This window comes from Vombatus ursinus, unplaced genomic scaffold, assembly GCF_900497805.2.
Source record: "Vombatus ursinus unplaced genomic scaffold, bare-nosed wombat genome assembly UNPS02015152.1, whole genome shotgun sequence".
In the NCBI taxonomy this organism is placed as follows: Eukaryota; Metazoa; Chordata; class Mammalia; order Diprotodontia; family Vombatidae; genus Vombatus; species Vombatus ursinus.
This window is the reverse complement of record NW_020954930.1, coordinates 2,487,357-2,510,171: the sequence shown is the minus strand read 5'-3', so window position 1 is coordinate 2,510,171 and position 22,815 is coordinate 2,487,357.

The following is a 22,815-nucleotide window of genomic DNA, read 5'->3' as shown; positions in this document are numbered from 1 at the left end:
GGAAGACCCAGTTTGACAGCTGACTGGAAGGTGGAGAAGACCAACCAACTGGCTGTTAAAGTTATCAGGTGTGAGGTGATGAGGACCCGAACCAGAGTGCAGATCAACAACTGTAACTTAGAGTCTCTTGGGACCCTGAGAGGTTAGATGACTTGCCCAGGGCCACACAGCCAGTATATTTCAGAGGTGGGGCTAGAGCTAAAGGTTTCATGACAATGAAGCCACCTCTCCTATGACTAAGGAATCCTAGATTTGAAATAGGGAAACTCAAAGGTCATCAAAGGTCATCTAGTCTACCATTTTCTTGGGGCATTCATTTATTTAGCAAACATTTAAGTGCTTACTCTATGTACTACTTTTTGTTTCTCTTTGAGAACTAATAGGTACTCTATTTGACAGAAGTTTTTAGATGAGATGACAAAGTGGTATAAGGTTCACCTTTACCCTACAGTTCTTTTGAATTCCAATTGATCTTTTTATTTATTTATTTTTAAGTACATTTCTAAGTAGAAGGAACATTTAGGAATGGTTCTTTTTCTCCCCAGAGAAGTTTGCTACTCATGTTCACCTCCATCATTCCCAAGTGAGAGACTCAGAAGTCACAAATCTTCCATTTTAATTACAGACAGTCCCAGCTTCCCCCCCCCCTTTTTTGGGTGCAAAATCAAATGTAAAAATGTCCTGTAGAAGCTTGCACAAAGCAGGGAGAGGGAGGGGATAGCTTTAAAATTTTTGAAAAACACCGAACATTGGATATTACCATGTGCAACATAGCTCATTGGCAGCTTGGTTCTACAGCAGGAAAACTTGCTCATTGAACTATGTAATGGATGAGCTGAACTGAAGAGAGTTAAGAAATAAAATAATAATAATAATAATGCCTTGCCATTAGTTTTTTAGTTCAAATAAAAATGATTGTACAAATTTAGTTTGAGATGATAAAAGTATATTGAAATATAATTACATTTAACAGGCTTGTAGCTTTCTACTTTGAGATATAAATTGTATTCCCAGCTGTTTTTCATCTACTGTAATTTAAATAAGTAAATCTTTTGTTCTTAAAACTCACTTAGTCCCTTCTAATTCTGTTGATGGACATCCATTTCTACTGCCTTATTTCATGTTAATATCTAACAAAAGAAGGCAGTTTACCTCCTGCTAGTAAAGGGACCCCCTCCTTTGTTTAGGGGGTGGAGGGAATGTCTTTTCTAACCATTGACTTTACAGAAGACTTGAAACTTCCTGTTTCCACTGGAGTGAAGGCGAGAGTTTCTGCATCAGCTCCAAATTCTGAGGAAAAGCCTTTAGGCCCTTCCCCCTCCCCCAGTGTGGGAGGTGGTCCTTAGCTGCCAGGTCCCCTTTGTCATTTGTTCAAATGCAATTGTGAGTTGTACACTGCTTCCATAGGGTTGGCAGGATCAGCGTCAAGAGAGTGCAAACACGTTAGGTGTGCCCAGGTAGTAGAAAAGGCTTCTGTGGACAGGCAGCGTTTTTGTCTGAATCCAACTTTAACTAATGCATTTGTCCTTTCCTTCTGATTAGTTGGTCCTTATTCTCTTTGAATAAATTAAGCATTCTTCTAGTGAGCTTCTTACAGCTTTGGGGGCTTCTAAAGGATTGACAAGGCCACCTCTTTCTTATTTGGAAGCAAATTCAAAGGAGTGAAGAGGGGGCAAATTCCTTAGGAGAAGATCAGATTAGACCATCTCTAAGGTAGCACCCCCCCCCCCCCCAGCTCTCACGTTGGGTGTCTTGTGCTCTAATATCTCTTCTAGCTTTGATATTTATGTTCTAATATACTTTCTGACCAGTGGGGTGCTGCTAAATGTTAAACAACCAGCTCTCTGGGGGGAAAATTAGACAACTTTTAAATTTAATCTGCATTATTAATATTTTCTCCACAATTTTCTTAAGTCTACACAATCAACAAAACATAAATCAAGTCCTGATTTGTAGCTTTTGATAATTTACAAAGTGTAAAGGTCACACTGAAAATTTAACAATTGGCTGAGCTGGGTTTCAGTTTGAGCTGTCTCAAGCACACCCCTGTTTCTAACTTGAACACTCTGAAACCCTTGTTTCTGATGCTCCTCCCTGACACTGAGGGCCCTGGTACACTTTGAGCACTTCTCCTTTCTCTGGCTCATTGCTCCCACTCAAGTGGAATCTGGGCATGTCAGTATATGGCACTTGCTCCAAGGAAGTCACCAGCTTCCCTTACAAGCACTGGGTCTCAGAAGGCTCAAAACAGATCAGTTATTTATAAGTTAAGGGACACAGAATAAACTTGCTTCTGAGAGTATCCTGAGACCCCCTCCCTCCCACAGTGAGCCACCTTCCTCTGGAGACCTGCACAGTCTCTCTGGCTTCCTCAGTTGTTGCCCTGGGTATGGCTGCAGTACACTAGAGGCCAAAGGGTGTTCTTTGATGCCAGGGCTCCCTTTCTCGAGCTCAGCTCCCAGCACTTCTTTGGCTTCACCTGCTTAACTCTGTTGCCAGTTTTTAGCAGATGGGACTTGTTATCCTCTCTTAAGAACAACTCTCTAGCAGCTGACCCATGTGAAGAGATTACTCTGGAGTCTCTTTCTCACTGAATGTATCAATAATTTCCTAAGAGGCAATTTGGTATTGTGGAGAAAATGTTTGTCTTGGGAGGAAGAAGGACCCTGAGATGATTTTCATGCCTTCATCTCTGTTAGTGTCATAGACTGGAAATAGACATAGCACCATGGAAAGTGCAGCCCCTGCCCTAGAGGTCCTTGTTAGTGTGAAGTTAGCGGCCTCCTATCCCAAGCAAAAGCCAATGGTACGGCATACTCCTATCAGACAGGGGCTCCATCACAAATGTTTCTTTGAATTTCCCACTGCTAATAGGCCTTTGTTGCCACCTGCATGGTCTAAGGCAACAGCCTCTTTTCATGTCTTCTGACAGCCATCCTGTTTATAAATATTCAGTGACACTTGATTGCCTTGAGTAAAGTTCATACTTCTTAGGATGGCATTTGAGGCCCTTCGTAATTTGTTGCCTCTCTACCTTTGCAGTTTTACCTTATGTTGCTTCCCCACCAAGCATTCCATACTCCAACCAAATGGTATTAGGGGCTTGGCATGTTTTGCTGTTGAAAGGGGGGTAAAAGGGAGATAGATTTCTTTTCCCATCTCCTGGTGTTCAAGGATAGATGCAAAGAGAGAAGCAAGTGGCCTGAAGTTCTGCAAAGGGAACAGTTGGGAAGGAGCTGTATGGTTGGTTTATGTTGATTAGTGACAATGAGAAAAATGGTCTGAGAATTGGTGTTGGAGGTCTATGTTACAGCGACTTTTGAGAATTAGGCTCAGCTTCTCCTCTTGTCACGCTTCTGATCTGGGATGAGCTTCCTTAGGGCCTAGCCCAAGAGGCCACTGCAACAAGTGTCTTGGGTCACAGAACTGTGAGGTAAGTAAGACCTTGAGGGGAGAAGAGCTCAACACCATTCTACCTCACTTGCCTTCATCAGTGGTGTTCTTCCTAGCCACTGGCACTCTGCCGGAATTGTTTTCCAGTGATTGGAAGCCTTGCTCTCTGCCCCTTACTCTCCCATCTTTGTGTTACTGAATCCCCAACTACAAAAGAGTCAACTCCCCTCTCTAAATGCCTGTTGCCATATATCTCATCCTTATCCATCTCAACCTGTCCCCCTCCTCACTACGCCATCCCATATCTACTGTCTCTGCGTCTCTTGCTTATATCTCCTTCCCTCCCTACACTTAATCACTGTTTTAGTTCAGGCCCTCAACACCTCACACCTGTTATATTGCAGTAATCTCCTATATGGTCCCCTACTCCGCCCCCAGATCTCTGCCCACCACAGCCATCCTCTGTCAAAGCGATTTTCCCCGAAGTACAGGTCTGACCATGGCCCCCATCCCTGTCTCTCTTTCTCTCTCTTGTATGAGTCGGGCTTTCCTGTATCCTCTCTGCCACTTCTTCATGGCTAAGACGTACAACAGTGAAGGGAATGTGCAGACTGACAAAATCAAACATCCCTGAAGTGGTGACATATTGGCAGCTATAGCCCCAAGAAGGGGTATCAGGCTATATTCTAAAGTACACCGAACTCAAAGGTAGAAAAAGCCTAGATTCAAATCCTTGCTGTGTCATTTCCTGGTTTTGTCACCATGGTCAGGCCATTTTTTTTTAGCCTTAATTTCCCCATCTATAAAATGGGAATGATAATTCCTGCCTTGCATCCCTTACGAAGTTGTGGTAAAATGAAAAGTCACGGGAGAAATGAAGGGTGGGGAGATATTATTTTTCCTAAAGCCCTGACGGTTTGCAAACGTGGCTCAGCTTACAGAAACTTGTGCATCTGTCATGGAATGAGTGCATCTGTTTGGATACAAAGCTCTAGTAATTATGAATATGAATAATATTTATAGTACAGCATTCAACTAACATACAGAGTTGTTGTACCACAGAACTCTAATTATGGTTTTGCACAAATAGCTTTGAATAGTATTGGTGAGAGCCTTACTGAGACAAATAATACTGTATTTTAGCCTTTTATTGACATGTGTTGATTTTGATATGTGATATCACTAAGAAGGGAATTTAAGGATATGGAATCCCACTGGTCAAAAACACATATCCCACGGAAGCTCAACTTGAGGAGAAATATCTTGGAAATGGGACAATGTGTATCTCTAGCATAACCTTTCAAAGGAACACAGTCATCCTTTGAGAAATTGAAGACATCTAGGAAAATGCTTCAGCCCCCTCCGTGAGACTTTCCCTTTCACGTGAAAAAGAAAGAGTTTGAAACTAGATGGTGGGAGCATCTGGGTGAGCAGTACAAAAAGACAAATGACTTAAGGAGGCAGCTTGTGGGTGGGTGGCATAAAGCCTTGCTTGTAGTGCTTGCTTAATGCTTGTTGAATTCCCATGAAAATGACTGGTGTAACTGGACAGGAGCAAATGGCTGGCTGGTGTAATGAGTATAGGTGCATGGAGATCAAACCAGGTTTGGCGGTGCATTTGACAGCAATGGGCTCCTGCTCACATATACCCAGCTTTGCCTTGACTTTTCACGCTTAGTCTTCCAGCCAAACTGGTTTTCTTGAGGTTTCTTATACAGAATGTTCTGCCTCTTGTCTCTGTGCATTTTGGATATTGGTATTTTCCATGAGCACTGCAAACTTTAATCATTTCCTTATTTTAATAATATGTCTTATTAATGCCTTTTATCTTTGCAACCAGTTATTTCCCACCCCTGCCCTACTCCAGAATGAATCCTCCCTTGCAATAAAGAAAAACAATGAAGTGCAGACGTCTAATGCAGAGACCATGGCTGATAATGTATACGACAATCTATCCCAGTTGTCCCCCACTTCTCTGCCATGGGGGAGGAAAAATGCTTCATTATTTGAGAGCTTCTTCCAGACCTTCATTGGTTTTTCCATTACTCAGAATTTAACTTCCTTTTGGTGATCAATTCATTTACATCATTGTAGTAATTTTGCCTATCATTGTCTTGTTCATCATTATCATCAATTCAAACAAATCTTCCCAAGTTTCTCTGGATTTCTAATATTCATAATTTCTTATGTACAATAACATTCTATTACACATGCATGCGCACACACACACACACATTCATACAAAATAGGATTTTTAAAAGCCATTTCCCAATTCATAGGCACCTATTTTGTCTACTACGTTTCTTTGCTACCACAAATAAAAATACCATGAATATTCTGGTGTAAATTGGACCTGTGTTTCTGTTACTGATTTCTGTGGAGGTATATGTCTAATAGTGAGATTGCTGGGTCAAAGTGTATAGGACAGGGTATCAATCACTTTTCTTGTATAATTCCAAATGGAGTCTAGAATGGTTAGGCCAATTTATAGCTCTGCCAACAGTAACTCATCTTCCCATGGTCCCTCTAAAATTGACTACCCCTATCTTTTTTTTTTTAATCTTTGCTTATTTGCAGGGTATGAGGTGAAATCTTAGAGTTACTTGAATTTTCATTTCTCTTCCCAATAATGACTTAGAGCATGTTTTCTTGAGGTCATTTATACTTTGAACATCTTTTGAAAACTGCTCATTGATTACATTACACATAGGGCAATGTCTCTTGGTGTTTAGATATTTATGTCAATTTCTTGCATATTTTGGAGAGGTCAGATTTTTAGTAGTGGCATTTGATTCAGTTATTTTTCCTGCTCTGCCATTTTCCTTATAATTTTGACTTGGTTGATTTTATTAATGAAAAGCCTTTTATTTTATGTAGTTAACATTCTGATTTTGTTGATGAAAAAGGATTTTCTTTTATATAGTCCAAACTGTCTATTTTATCTTTAATAATTAATGTTTATTCTTTGTTGGGTTCATAATTCCCTACTCATAATTGTAAAAGGTACCTGATCGCATTGCTTTCTAATTTTTTTTTATGATGTGACCTTTAATAGTCAAGTTGTGTATTCGTTTTGAGCTTAATGTGGCATATGATGTAAGATGTTGGTCTAAATTGAATTTATGCTAACTACTTTCTGTTTTACCCAGCAATTCTTGTCAAAAACAGAGTCCTTTCTCTTCGTTTATATTCTTGGGTTTATCAAACACTGGACTCCAGTTTTTGATTCCTTTTGTTTTTTCTTCAGCTCATCTGTTCCACTTAGCCTCTTTCCAGCATTTTAACCAGGACCAAATAGTTTTGATGTCTACTGCACTATAGTACAATTTTTAGGGGATGCAATGCTATGCTCCCTTCATCGCTGCTTTTTCTAATTATTTCCCTTGAGATTCTAGGCTTTTTTGTTCTTCCAAATGATTTAAAAAATTTTTTTTCATCTAGTTGTGAAAAGTGTCCACTCAGTAATTTGATTGTATATCATGAAATCTGTGAGTTAATTTAAGTAGTTTTGTCCTGAGTGGTGAATATCCCTTAAATTATTTGTCTCCCTTTATTTGTGTGAAGAATCTCTTTTGTAGTTGTACACATGTAAATCTTATGTGTGCCTCAGAAGGCTAGCTGTCTCCTTTTGTTTTCTTTGACTGTACAGAAACCTTTCTTTTTCTTTGAGTTTGGTGAACTATGTGCTTGCAAAGGGGAATCGGTAACATTGTACTGGGTGTGTGGCCTGCGTGAGGCTCTTCAATTTAGGGAGATTGGCCAAAGAGGTGAGAAATCCTCCAAGAGGTACCTTGGATTTCTGGGTCACATGAAAGTCCCTGCAGGGGTTACTCTAATGAACCTTACAAGCAAAATTGGATTTCAGTTGAAAGGTACTGTGTAGTTCACACAAGCACATTTCGATCATGTGTCATCATCTCACAGCCCCACAAGCCCATAAGCCTTGTCATCAGCCAGATTTCTGGTGCTTTGGTACTACAGGCGTTGAAATTCATTGTTTCAAAGCATAACCACACGTCGTTTCAGCTGAGATAGAACTGAGCAACCAAATTAATACGTGACTATGCCCTGGAGGAAAAAAACCCTTTTTTTGAAAAAAAAATTTAAGGAAGAATCTTTTAGGAGGGACTTTGACAACCTAGAGCAGTTCAGAGGAGAATGATCAGTTTGAAGGGCCCAGATGCCATGCCATAGGGCAGAGCCTGGAGGTGGGAGAATTCCTAGGGGGCATGTTAGCTGTTGTGAAATATTTACTTGTGGTGACCCTATGGAAGAGGGACTAGCCTGATTTTTGATCCCAGAAGGCAGAACCAGCAGCAAAGGAGGGAAGCTGCTCAGATGTAGACTTCAGCTTGATAGAAGCACAAAGGAGGGAGGGGATGAGTTGTTCACTAAGTGCCCTCCAGTTTCGACAATCCATGGCTCCGGGATTGTAAGGTCCCTCTCAGCTCCAACATTTGGAGTGTAAAGGAAGGTATTTGACTAGCACACTAGCAGGTGTTTGAGGCAGGAGCGGAATAACTTGGCAGGCCTCGAGTTTGGTTCCAAATTTCTTGAGAGAAGAGAAATCTAAGCTTAGATAGATTCCATCGTTTGGCAGAAGCAGAGAGAGTTTTCTTTAGAAATAAAACTCTTCCTGAGGGAAACTCTTAAAGGAGTTTATTTTGGTGGGCCATTGTAGTCCAGACACTGAGTAAAACAGCGAGCCACGTCTTCGACTCCACAGTGAGTTCCAACGGGTCGGTGATTCATTGGAAAGGTCCAAAGTTCTAATGTTAAACTTTGGCCTGGAGGAGACATTTCTGCAGTAGGTAAGGGCATGTGGACCAGAAACTCTGCTTTCAGTGCTCTAATTTAATGTAGGCATAGAGCCTGGAGAATTTTCTAGCTTGGAAGATTCCCATTCCCAGCTAGCCACCTTTCTCATACCTATTAAGTGACTTTGTGGCAGGCGCGGAATGAGGCATCAGACTGCGCATGCCAGCACCTGGAATGTCAACGTGTTGGGTTGTAAAGGGCAAGCTGGATGATGGGATCCTAGATGTGGAGCTGGAAGGGATCACAGAGGCCATCTAGTCCAACCCCCCTCATTTTACAGATAGGGAAACTGAGGGCCAGAGAGGGGAAGTGACTTTGGAGGAGCATGGATATAGATCTGGAAGGAACCATGGAGGCCATCTGGTCTGACACCCTTGTTTTCTAAATGATGGAGGTTAAGTGACTTCACAGGATCTAGATCTACAGCTGAAAATTTAATCTAGCCTTTCTTCTCTTACAGAAAAGGAAACTGAAGACCAGAGAGGTTAGTGACTTGTCTGAGATTACACAGGTAGGAGGAGGATTTGACCCCAGGTCCTCTGACTACACAGCCTGCGACCTTTTCATTGTACAGCCCTGCTTACCATTTGGTTTAGCTAATATTCGTTGTTTACATTGACCTAGTGTATCATATGTTACAAAGCACTTTGCTCACAGCAGGGATGTCAGGCAGAAAATCCAATGATATTATTACAATTTTACCAAGGAAGATACTGGGTTCAAAAAGGTGACGTATTTGACCCCTGGTCATGCGGATAGTCAAATCTAGAGCTTGGACTGGAAGTCAGGAATGGAAAAATAGCAAGGACTGGACATCAAGGATGCCAAAGGAGATGAGAGTAGCCAATGCTTTTTAGTTAAGAGCACACTGTTTGAAAAACTGAAGCTGGTCCCAAAGTCAAATGGAGGCAGTGCAGAGAACAGGCCCAGAAAGAGGATAGATGGAGAAGAAAACTGAAACTGGAGAATCAGCAAATCTCAGCAGCTGGAAGGAAAAGAGGATGTTAGAATCAATGTGCTCTGAGTTTCCTCCTGAGTCTGGATCTAAGATCTCCACCGAGCCCATGATCTCAAAGGGCCACCTTTTCCCTGAACAGGAACCTCCTCTACTCTGTCCCTGACAAGCAGTCACCCACTTGAAGACCTCAAGTAGGGGGAGAATCCGCCAGCTCCTGGGGCAGCTCACGCCGCTATTGGATGGCTCTCATTGCCACAAAGTTTCTCCTTACACCAAGATAAAATCCAATTCTCTGCTCCTCCTACCTAGTGTTCCCTGTTCTGTCCTCTGCGGCCAAGCAGAACAAGTGTGTTCCCCATCCCATGGGTCAACCCTTCAAACACTGGAAGACAATTCTCTGTCCTTCCTCAGGTCTTTTCTTCTCCTGGCTAAGCATCCCATTCCTTCAGCTGATGCTCATAGGACTCAGTCTTCAGGCCCCTTTCCCTTCTTTTTTTTTCCCAGGGCAATCAGGGTTAAGTGACTTGCCCAAGGTCACATAGCTAGTGAGTATCATGTGTCTGAGGCTGGATTTGAACTCGGGTCCTCCTGACTCCAGGGCTGGTGCTCTATCCACCTGCCCCGCCCCTCTCCCTTCTGGTTGCCTTGCCCTGGATTTGCTCCTGCTTGTCCCTGCCTTTTAATATTAGCCCTCCCAAGGGGGCAAAGACATTTTGCTACTTAGTTATATCTTAGCTGAAATCGGATATTGTTGTTGCTAGGTCTGCACCCCAATCAGAGGAAAGGGATCCATATGTACAAAAATATTTATAGCAGCTCTTTTTGTGGTGCCAAAGAATGGGAAACTGAGGGGATGCCCATCACTGGGGAATGGCTGAACAAGTTAAGGTATGGGAATGTGATGGAATACTATTATGACATAAAAATGATGAAGAGGATGGTTTTCAGAGAAACTTGGGGAGACTCGTATGAACTGAGGCAGAGCAAAGAGAGCGTTACTAGGAGATAAAAAAATTGTGCAATAAAAACAATATTTCAAGGATAATTAAGCTTGAAAATCTTAGGAACTCTTAACAACCCAATGCCCAAGCACGATTCCAGAGGCCTCATGATGAAACGGGCTACCCACCTCCTGATAGAGAGCTGATGGACTCATGCAGATTGAGACATGTATTGCTTGAATATGATTAATTCGGAGATTTGTTTCGCTTGATGATACATGGTTATGGCAGGTGATGTGTGTGTGTTTAATTGGAAGGAAGGTGAGGGGGCAGAGGCATTATTTTTGTTTGAAAAAAAATTAGTCTGAAAAAGAAAACAAAAGAAATGTAAAAAAACAAAAAAAAATTGAATTTTTGTTTTTTATGGGTTGAAACATTCTGAAAGCCTATAGTAGCAGAGCACCAGGGAACTGCTGACCAGGGCTTCTTATGTAGGGTTGTGAATGCCTTCTCTGCCTAAGCTGCCTGGGGGATGATTGTACATGATCACAACTTACCTGTGTGGACCCTGTGGTGCTTGGCTTTTAAAAAAATTGTCATGGACCTTCCTTGTTTTTTATGTTCCTTCGTTCCCAAACGTATTCTACTTTCCCTTCTCCCCGCCCCCCAATAGCCATCCCTGGCAACAAAGACTTCAGAAGAAAGCAGTTCATGGAAACTAACTAACCTACCCAGTATGTGTAGTATTCTCCCACCCAGAGACCTCCATGTCTGCCATGATGGGATAGAGATGTATTTTGTTATCCCTACCATGGCTACCATTGCTATTTACTTAAATTCAAATGAAATCGGAAATCAGGTTTTTTTTTCTTGTAAGACCTAGTTATGTAATGCTGGTGTCAAAGCTGAGGTTTGCCTCTCCGCATCTGCCTGCTGTTCACAGTTTCATTGTCTCATAATCTTGCTTCCATATGAGCTAGGTCTTCCAAGCTGCTAGGTTTCGATCCCAAAGAGATCAAAGAAAGAAGAAAAGGACCTATATGTACAAAAATCTTTTTAGCAGCTCTGTTTTTGGTGGCAAAGAATTGGAAACCAAAGTGATGCCTATTAATTGGCTGAACACATTAAGGTGTAGGAATATGATGGGCTATTATTGAACTTGTAAGGAATGATGGAGACGATTTCAGAGAAACCTTGGGATGCTTGAATGAACTAAGTCAGGATGAAGTAGGTAGATCTAGGAGAGCAATGGATATAATAACTATCATAAAGTCAATTAAACTTGAAAGTCTTAGGAACTGCAATGACCAATCCCAATTCCAGAGGCCTCATGATGAAATAGGCTAGCCACTTCCTGATAGAGAGGCGATGGCTTCATGCAGGATGAGAAGTGCATTATTTGGACATGGCCAATGTGGGTTTGGTTTTACTTGACCATGTATGTTTGTAACAGGGTTTTATTTTTCTTGCTTTCTCATTGGAGAGGAAGTTGGAGAGGCAGAAGCATTGTCTCTGGGGAAAAAAAAGGATTAGTCTTGGAAACAAAAAGAAAAATTAAGAAAAAAAATCGGATGTGTTGTTTTATAGGGATTGAAAAAAACTGAAAGCCTGTAGTAGCAGGGTACCAGGGACCTGCTGACCAGGACTCCTCACATTAAATATATAATGCCTTCTTCTCTGCCTAAGCTGCCTGGGGGATGATTGTACATGATCACAACTTACCTGTGTGGACCCTGTGGTGCCTGGCTTTTAAAAAAATTGTTATGGACCTCCCCTGTTTTTTTCTATTTCTCTCCTGCCCAAATGTATCCCACCCTCCCTTTGCCCCCATAGCCATCCCTGGCAAGAAAGACTTTTTAATAAGGAAAAAAAAGCAGTTCATGGAAACTAAGCAAGCCACTTAGCCAATTTGTCCAGTGTCCCCTGGTACATTTTGTCATCCCCTCTATGGAGGCATATTCGTTCTCTATTTGAATTAAATGAAAATCTAGGATTTCTCATGAGACTTTAACATATAATACCTGTGTGGGATCACAACTCTCTCTTCCTGTACCTTCTGCCCAGCGCTCTCTCTAGGACCAGGCAGAATAAGTTCATTGGCTAATCAGCCCTCTTTTATGTGACAGCCCTTCTCACACTTAAACACATTTATCTTGTTTCTCAGTAACTTTTCTTTTCTTCAGGAAAATCAAACCCAATCTTTAAACGTCCTCTTACATGGTGTGTGTTCCCATCCTCTCATCTTTGTGGGTGAACTCCAGTTTGTTAATATCCTTCCCAAAATGTGGTGTCTGGACTTGAACACAACCCTCTAGATGTGGGCTGATTAAGGCAGGCTGTAAGAAGGCAATCCCCTCCCTGCAGCCTACAATGACCTTTTGGGCAGCCGTGTAACATGGCTAACTCCCGTAGAGCTTGGAGTCTGCTAAAGCTTGGAGTTTCACACAAAATATTATCTAGCAACATCTCTTACATTTTGTCATTTAATTTTTAAAAATTTTGTTTTGAGCTTAAGCACCAAAAAAGAGCATTTCTACATACACAGTAGAATGTAATAAGAGTATTCTATATGAAACTACAAATCTCCATGTCACTTGATCTAAATTTATAAAAATAGATGTAATAATATTCATATATAATAGTTAATAGTTAAATATTTAATATCTACAAAATTCCACACATTAATATAATTGTCTTTTCTTTTCTGTGCTTCCTTCTCAAATTCCTGTTCTTTTATACATTTAAAACATTTTTTAGTGCTTCCTTTTCTCTCTTTTTTGTTATTGTTGTTGCTTACCCTTCCTCTTCCCTCTTTCCTTCAACTCCCTCCAGATAATAAGGGAAAGGAAGGAACAAATGAAACCTTTGTAACAAGTTAAGTGTGGTCAAACAGAATGAGTTCATATGGCAGCCAAGTCCGAAAATGTTTAGTTCTTTTGCATCTTGAGAGCAGCAGCTCTCTCACAGGAAGTGTGTAAGACACCTCCTCGTCGATCTGAAGGAAATCTGGTGGTTCATTACAGTGATCAGAGTTTGGAAGTCTTTGAGAGTGATTTTTTTCCTTCCAATGCAATTTTCCAGTGATCTCTCTGTGAGTGAATATTCCTCTTTGCATTAGGATCTGCAGTTCCCCTTGTTTCTTAGCCATAAAGATGCATAACCATGCATGTATAGGCATCTAGAGTCTGAGTCCATGGGGTTTATTGCTGGCTTCCTTCATGAATTTTTATCTCCTTAGAATTAATGGTTCCCGGGGCAGCTAGGTGACACAGTGGATAGAGCACCTGCCCTGAAGTCAGGAGGACCTGAGTTCAAATCCGGCCTCAGACCAAATACTTGACACTTACTAGCTGTGTGACCCTGGGCAAGTCACTTAACCCCAATTGCCTAAAAATGAAAAAAAAATAAAAAAAAAGAATTAATGGTTCCCTTCAGTGCTCTTCCAATGTCTACCTGTGAGACCTTGGGCAAACACTTAACTTTTTTGTACTTCAGTTTCCTCCCCTAAAAAGGAAGGTCTTGGATTAAGTGATCTTTAGCTTCCCTTTCTGGCTCTCAGCCTAAGCCCTTTACTTTCCCTGAGCCTCAGTTTCCTGATTTGTGAAAAGTGAGGGTTGTACTAGGCTTCTGAACTCTCTTCAAGCTCCTTGTCCGTGATCTCTGATGAGCCCGTGATCTCTGATGAGCCCGTGATCTCGGAGGGTCAAGTTGTCTGGTCCGAATTGCCCTTGAATAGGAATCTCCTGTTCCTGACAAGCAGTCATCTGGTGCCTTCTTGGACACCCCAAGTGAGGGGGAGAATCCACCAGCTCCTGGGGCGGCCCTTGCCACTATTGATTGGCTCTTATTGCCAGAAAGTTTCTCCTGACACCATGCCCAAATCACTGTGGCTCCCACTTGCCACTCTGTTTGGCTTTCTGAGGCCAAGCAGAATAAGTCTGATCCCTGTTCAGACATCTGAACATAGTTCTCTTATCCCTCCCTGAGTCTTCCCTTCTCTTGGCTAAGCACCCCATTCCTTCAGCTGATGTTCTCAGGGCCCAGTCTTTAGGCCCCTCTCCCTTCTGGTTGCCTTGCCCTGGATTTGTGCTAGCCTGTCAACGTCCTTAAATTAGTCATCTCGAGGAGTTGAATGAATTGCTCAGTTCTATCTCAACTGGAATATGGTTTTGTTGTTCAGAATTGAATCATATTGAATCTCTATAGTGAGAGCCCATGAGGAAGCTGCGGGTCAGGGCTGGCTCCTCACAGGGAGCTGTGAAAGCCTTCTCTGACTAAGCTGCCTGAGGGATGATTGCACATGATCACAACTTACCTGTGTGGACCCCCCAGTGCCCTGCTTTAAAAAAAATTGCTTTGGTCCTTCCTGTTTTTATATTCTCTTCATTTCCAAATGAACCCATTCATCATCCCCTATCCACATATTCATCCCTGGTAACAAAGAATATAGGAGTGCAAGGAGGGATGGGAAGCATTTCAGGAAAAGTAATTTACACATCAACCCATTATGTGCAGTGTTATACATTCATCTTCTCTCATGCTATTACAGGATGGTGATGCATTTTCTCATCTTCTTTTTTGACCAAAGGCACTCATGTGGATTCAGATGAAGTACCAGTTTTCCTAATAGTGTAATTCTTGTGCTGCCGTGTTCCTTCTACCCATTGCTCCTGTTTCTGCTCTAGAACTCTTAATTAACATTATTGTAGCCGTGGTTATTATTGGTCTGTTTATTTTACTCTGTATAATTAGTGCATCTATATCTTCCTCTTTTTTTTCCTCTGAATTTCTCACTTATCATTTCTAGCTGTTACAGTAGTATTCCATTACATCCGTATACTACAGCAATGCCCCAGTTAATGAATACCCATTTTCCATTTCTTTAATACACCAAAGAGTGCTGCTGTTAATATTTTCGTACTATATAGATTGTTTTACCTTGATCTTTTTGTGATATCTGGTCAATAATGAGATCATTGAATCAAGAGTTAGTCCCTTTTTTTGCCTCATTCCAAAATGACATTTGGAACAGTTGAATCAATTCTTGTTTCACCAACACTATATTAGTATGCCTATCTTCCCACAGTCTCTCCTGCATTGATTTTGACCATTTTTTTTTGTCATCTTGGTCAATTTTCAGGGAGTGAAGTCAACCCCCAGAGTTGTTTAATTTGCGTTTCTCTTACTATTAATGGTTTAAAGCATGCTTTCAAATGGCCATGTACAGTTGATAACTTGACCTAATATCTATCAAGGAATGACTCTTGGTCTGATATATTTGTCAATCTCCTATATATCCTGAATACCTGACTTTTATCAGTGATGTTTGATTCCATATCTTTCTTACTGGAAAGTTCCTCTTTTCATCTGGTCTAAATTTATTTTGTTCAAAAACTTTTAAAAACTTCTATGATCAAAGTTATCTGTAGATCTTTTATGATCTTGTTTATTTCCTTTTTTAAGTTAAGAATTCTACACCTAGATTAGCCCTTCCAGACCTGAAGCTATATTAATTAGCAGAAATCATCAAAACCATTTCATATGGTTTAAAAAATAGATAGTAGATCAGTGGAACCAATTAGACAAAGGAGAATCAGAAATAAAGGAACTTAAAGCCAAGTGTCCCATAAACCCCCAAACATAAGTTACTTAGGAAAGAACTCCCCATTTCATGATAACTATAGGGAACCTTGGCAAGTAGTCAGACAGAAATTAGACAGACCAAAATTTTACACTATATTCCGCAACAAACTCAAAATGCATGTGCAACTTGAATATTAAAGATTATATCATGAAAATTATAAGTGAAGCAGATCCTAGACATTAAGGTATGACTTCTTAACCAGAAAATGGATTGAGACAGTTACAAAAGACAAAACAGATTGTTTGCATCGCATGAAATTGAAAAATGTTTGTGCAAACAAAATTAATACATGTGGGATAAAAATGGGGAATGGTCAACTGAAAAAAAATCTTAGGATTTCTCAGGTGAGCATTTTGCATTGAAGATATGTAAACAATGAATAGAAATATATAAAACCCAAAACTATTCCTCAGTAGATAAATGGTGAAAGATGTGAATAAAAATTTTTTAAAAGATTTGTATATTATTAACAACCACAAGAAAGACTTCCAAATCACCGATAATGAGAGAAATACAAATCAAAACAACCTCATGAGCAGCAAATTAGTAAAGATGACAAAAGATGGGAATGATCACTGTCTCTGAGGTTGTACAAAGTCAGGCACACTAATGCATTGTTGTAAATTATTCTCAAAAGCAATAAATAAGTTACCAAAATGTCCATGTTCTTTGGCCCAGAGATACCACTGCTAGGCATATACCCAGGGTGGTTACTAATAAAAAGAAAGGCTCAATATATACCAAAATGTTTATAGCAGCACCTTTTGGGTAGCAAAGAATTGAAAGCAAAGTAGATGCTCATTAACTGAAGAATTGGTAAACAAAATGTGGTACATAAATGTAATGAAATATCATGCAGTTAAAAATTGTGAATACAGAGAAGCATGAAAAGACTTACATGAACTGATGCAAAGTGAAGTGAGCAGATTTAAGAAAACAATATGCACCATGACTAGAATAATGTAACAATGTAAATGGAAAGAACAACCACCATTAAATAATGGAAAATTAAAGTTTCAAAATTGCAACAAATAGGGTTTAACCCCAAAATATGAGAAGACATCTTTACATGCCTCATCTCCCCATTCCTTTGCAAAAGGGCCCACAGGTATGGAACATTGCAAGTAATATATCTATACACATAACTATAAATATAAATTAATTTTGTTGATTTTTTTCCTCCTCTTTTTCTCAAGGTGAAGGAATAAGAAAGGATACAAGGGGAAATATAGGCCATTAAAAGCAAAATATATCAATAAAATCTGTTGAGAAAAAAAATTTGCTTTCTAGTCAGAACAGTAAAAGCTACCTTTTAAAAATTCTCTTCAACTTTTAAAATAATGTGACCTTTTACATTTAGGTTGTATACCCATTTTGGATGTGTTGTGGTAATATGGTAGATGATGATGTTCTAAATTGAATTTCTGTTTTCCACTTACCTAGCAGCTCTTGTCAAAAAGGGAGTTCATTATGGAGTAAGTTATGCTCTTGAATTTGTCAAACCCTAAAATTCTGTTTTCAGTTGTTTATGTTTCTTGCTTTTCTCATGTATTCCATTGATCTGCTTTGCCATTTATTTGTTTTTTAACTGGTACCAAATTGTTTTAATGACTGCTCCTTTGTAGTTTGAGGTCTGGTGATCTGTATCTACTTCATTCATAGTTTTCCCTATTATTTTCCTTGAAATTCTAGACCTTTTGTTTCTCCAAATGCATTTCATTCTCATTTTGTCTAGTTCCAAGTATCTGTCTACTTGGTAATTTGATTGGTATAGCACCAAATCTGTCAATTTAGATGTTGTCATTTTTATTTTATTGGCATTATGCAACCATGAACACTTACTACTGCTCCAATTATGTAGTTCTCACTTTATTTTTCCGTGACAATAAAAACCAATCAATAGATTTTAAGGGCTGCGTGTACTTGCCTTCTTCCTCTATACCAAGTGGCCCATCTCGGCTCTAGACCCAGGCATGTGGCCTGGGTTCAGTCCCGAGGGAGCCTGGTCCTCCCAAAAGACAGCTCAAACTCTTCTACTTGATGTCTTTGTCTCCCTAGACTCCTATCAGAGAGCTCTAAGTAAAACCAGTGAAAGTTTAGGTTGGCTCATGCCTACCTCCCTGCCACCCCAAAGGAAGGAGCAGAAAGGTACAATTTAAATCACATATAGGATGGTTATTCATTTTCTCCACACAAATGCAATGCGTAACACAGTAAACAGACTTAAAACAGGATGCAGTATCTTCGAACTACTTTTGTATTCTCCTGGGAAGCTGACACACGAAATATCAAGACATGAAATGGTCTTTGTTGTTATTCAGTTGTTTTTCAATCATATCCGACTATTCGTGACCCCATTTGGGGTTTTCTTGGCAAAGATCCTGGAGTGGTTTACCATTTCCTTTTCCAGATCATTTTTCAGGTGAGGAAACTGAGGCAAACAGGGTTAAGTGACTCATCCAGGGTCACCCAGCTAGTAAGTGTCTGAGGCTGGATTTGAACCCAGGTCTTTCTGACTCCAGGCCCAGCACTCTATCCACTACAACACCTGTGAAATGATCTTTGGGATTGCTAAATCAGCATTTCACATTGAACCTTGGCTCTATATTCTCTAAATAATTCCTTCCAGGTCCATGTCTTCTGGCAAAATCAGCCCCAAAATAAGGTCCTTCCTCCTATCATCTTCTCTAAGAAGGGTGTACCTGTAGAACACTCCTTCTGATGTCAGTCACCTCCCACTGCAAGGACTTGGGATCTGACAACCTCTTGAACTCATGTGGTTGCCCCCTAAGTCATAAATGCCCATCTCAGAGTTGCTGTTCAGTCTCCTAAACTCAGGACGGAAATGGAACAGAACAAGCAGCCCAAAACTCAGGTTCTGGTTTGCCTAGGCAGCACACGTACTTTAGCTGCTGTGTGTTCCCAGCCACTATGCTTCCAGGATGGGGTAGGGGCACCGAGTCTTCTCCGAGCCATTCAATGAGAGGGTCAAATAATCCTGACTCATTTGGCAGATGGAGAGGGACAGAGACAGAGGGTAGTGTCATTCTCTGTGTAAGGCCCACTGAGTCAGTGGCTCTTCCTGCTCATTGGCAAATATATTGCCATCCCAAAGCCCTTTTGAGATTCAGCCACATATTTCCCTGTAAGTTGCCAGGAAGGTTTTGGTGCATACTCTGTATGATGTAAACTATGTTACACCTATACAGTGTATGACAGTTGTATTCATATAAACCTTGTATGTGTCTTGATACATTAACTTCCAGATCTTTTATGCATTTGTAAGTTATTCCTGGCTTTTGTTTGTACTGCTGTACTACTGTATTGGAATGTTTATAACTGTTAATGGTGTTATATAGAAATGCTGACGATATTTGTTGATTTATTTTTTTATCCTGCCACTTTACTAAAGCTATTAATAATTTTATTTAGTTTCTTTGCTAATTCTCTGGGGTTTTTTAAGTACACCATGATGGCTTCTGCAAATATAGATAATCTTATTTCGTATTTGCTGACATTTATGCCTTTCATTTTGTTTTCTTGTCTTATAGCTAGAGCTAATATTTTAAGCTATGTCAACTAATAATGTGGAGCATTCTTGCTTTATTCCTGTTTGTACTGGGAAGGCTTTTAGCATGTTACTCTGTTGGAAATAATGCTAGCTCTTGCTTTTAGATGATCATACTAAAGATAGACATCAAAGAGTCGATGTTTATTAAAATTTTAAAAACAACAAATGAGAGCTATAATTTTGTTGATTTTTCCTGTCTCTATTGAATTAATTGTACGTTCTTTGTAAAATCTGTTGTTAATATAATTAAGCTGGCTTTCTCATTTTTAGCTGTCCGTACATCCTTGGTATGAATTAATCTTAATTGTTCAGGAAATGTTGCTCTAGGATTTTCTTTCAATTTTTTTTTGCATCAATATTTATCAGTAAGATTTGTTTATGCTTATCTTCCTTTGCTTCATCTCTCCCCAGTTTGGGTCTCAGGGCTATATTTTTCCCATAAAAAGATTTTGGTAGAATACCTTCTGTCTGTTTTTCCAAATAGCTTTTGTAGCGTAGATATTAATTGCTCTTTAAAGGATTTATACCGTGCACTTGTTAATCCCTCTGATCTGAGGGTTTTCACAGAATAAAAGAATTTGAAACCTGGAAGGGACCTCCGTTTTCATCTAATCTAACCAATACATGAAAGGAATCCCTACTATAACATAACTTTTTTCTTTGCCAATTCATTTATGCATATTCGATTTCATTTTCTGAGAATGGATCATTTAATATCATAATTGCTTGTTTGATTAATGTGCATATTTTATATCTTTGTAAGTATCCGTCAACTTCCTTTGAACTCTATTTGGTAGGTGTAGTACTTAGAATGGTGGACCTAGAGTCAGAAAGACCTGAGTTTGTGACTCTGGGCAAGTCTCTTAATTTCTTTCAGTGTAGACATTTATAAAATGGCGATAATAATAGCACCTACCTCACAGGACTTTTGTGAGGATCAAATCAACATGTAAGGCTTTTGCTAACTTTAAACCACTATATAAAAATGTTGGCAGTTGCTATTATTATTAACCAGGGTAGCTATTTATCAGTTTTATTAATATTTTCCTCCAAAAATTTTTCATTTTGCTTATAAGTTCTATAGTCTTTTTAAGTTTTTCTTTTTCTCTTATAAGGTTCAAGATGTCTTCTTTTGCACTTGTTTTAGGGTTGTTGTTAATGTATTTTCTAGGTTTAATTGTATGTTCCATTCAGTGACTTTTAAAAATGTTGTTAACTTTACATCATTGAAAATGTATATTTCTTCTGAGGACTGCTTTAGCTGAATCTAGTACATTCTGGTATGCTGTCTCACTGTTATCATTCTTTTTGAATCTATTTATCATTCCTGTGATTTGTTCTTTCACCCACTCATTGTTAAGGATTCCCTGACTGGGTAAGACTCACTATTGCAGTGGCTTGCGGAATGGTGACTAAGATTATTTTCTGTTGTGCTGTGTTTCACTTCTGTCCCAATGAAATAGTTTTTATCATTTTCATGATGTTCTTATAGGAATCTCTTATCATGGTGAGCAACTGAATACCTAGTCTTGAGTAAATTTTTAGAAGTTCCAAATATTCTCATTAGGTGGGGAGTTAAGTGAATCAGAGAGATAAATTGCTCAAAAGTCTCAATGGATTTGAACCCAGACTCTCTATGATCAGATCTGGTTAGCCTGTGGGCTACATAAAAATACCCATTCCTTACTGTAAGATATTTTATGGATTTTTACCTTAATAGACAATAGTAATTCATAACTATTTATATAGACAATCTTTTACTATCATGGACAAATTCCTCCATATAGAAGACAGAAGGCACACATATGCAGTATACACACACACACACACACACACATACACACACACATGCACACACATATACAGAATACAGTATACAATGTCAGTAGAAGATTCACTAATTTTTAAACTTAATTTTTTTTGCTTGGTGTATCATAATGGATCTAAAAGTAAAAAGAAGGTTAAACCCATGTAGTATAGTGGAAAGAATGCTTGCCTCTGAAGTCAGAGGGGATAGATTGAAATCACACCTCTGCCTTAGTGCATAGAGCACAGGATTTGGAATCTGAAAGACTTGAATTCAAATTCTGCCTCAGACACTTATTAGCTATGTAATTCTGAGCAAGTCATTTAGCCTCTTAGGGCCTTGATTTCCTCTTCTATAAAATGGAGATAATATCATCTACCTTGCAGGGTTGTTGTAAGGATCAAATTAGTTCACATGTAAGTATTTGCAAACTTTAAAATGCTATACAAAGGCTGGCTAAATATAACAACAACAACAATCATCATAATTCCTGTGTAATTTTCCCCCTCTGTAAAATGAGGGAGTTGACCTAGATTGTTTATGAAGTCTCTTTCATAGTTAAAGTCTATCTATGTGTGACTAACCCTTTTAGGACAAGTCACTTCCTATCTCTCAGCCTCAGTTTCTTCTTCTGTAAAATGAGGGGTTTAGGTGAGATTTGAATGTAACTCTTCTTAACTGAGGCCTACTCTCTTTCCGCTAAGTCACTGCTGTTACTTGTGATACACATAGAATATATCACTTAAAACACTAGACAGAATGGGTGGAGCCAGGATGGTGGAGAAAAGGCAGGGATTCATGTGAACTTTCCTAAATTCCCCTCCAAATAACTTTAAAATAATGCCAGAAATCAAATTTTGGAGAGGCAGAACCAACAAAAGGTTGGGGTTAAACAATTTTCTAGCCCAAGACAACTTAGGAGGTTGGCAGGAAAGATCTGTCTCACTGGGAGGTTGGTTGGCCCTAGAGGCTGTGTCCCTGCAAGCCAGCACCAGGGTTTGGAGGTGGCTGCATCAGTGGCAGCAGTAGCTTTGGGAGCTCTGGGCCCACAGATGATAAAGGGATTGGACAACTGGTCAGAAGTAGATTACAGGAAACCCTTTGCTGGCACTGGGTTCAGGACCCTGTTGCATTGCTCATACACAGTTCGGGGTTGAAGTCCTGAGGAGCACTAGTGTTTGTGACTACAAGGAAACAGGGGACCTGGTCACAGCTCCAAGGTAGAGAAGAGCGCTTGTGGTGTCTCACAGACCAGAGCATAGACCAGGAGAGCAGTAATCACACCTTTCTTTCTATCATACCACCTTGGAAGAACTGAAAACTTATAGACCCCTTACAATTAGCTCTGAAAACAGCAACACAGAAAGCCTGAAGCTTAGGACAATGCCCCCTCCACATAGGGGGGAAAAAGCTCAATTTTAACATAAAGTTAAAAGGCAAGAGATAGGCTGGAAAACAAGCAAGCAACAATAAAAGAACCTGACCAGAGAAAGTTACTACGGTGACAGGGAAGTTCAAAACACAAACTCAGAAGATAATTCAAAATAACTACATACTCAAAGGAAAATGTGAATTGGTCACAGGCCCAAACATAATTCCTAGAAGAGAGCAAAAAGGATTTAAGAAATTGAATAAGAGAGGTGGGGGCAGTGGAGAATTGGGAAAAGAAATGAGTGTTGCCAT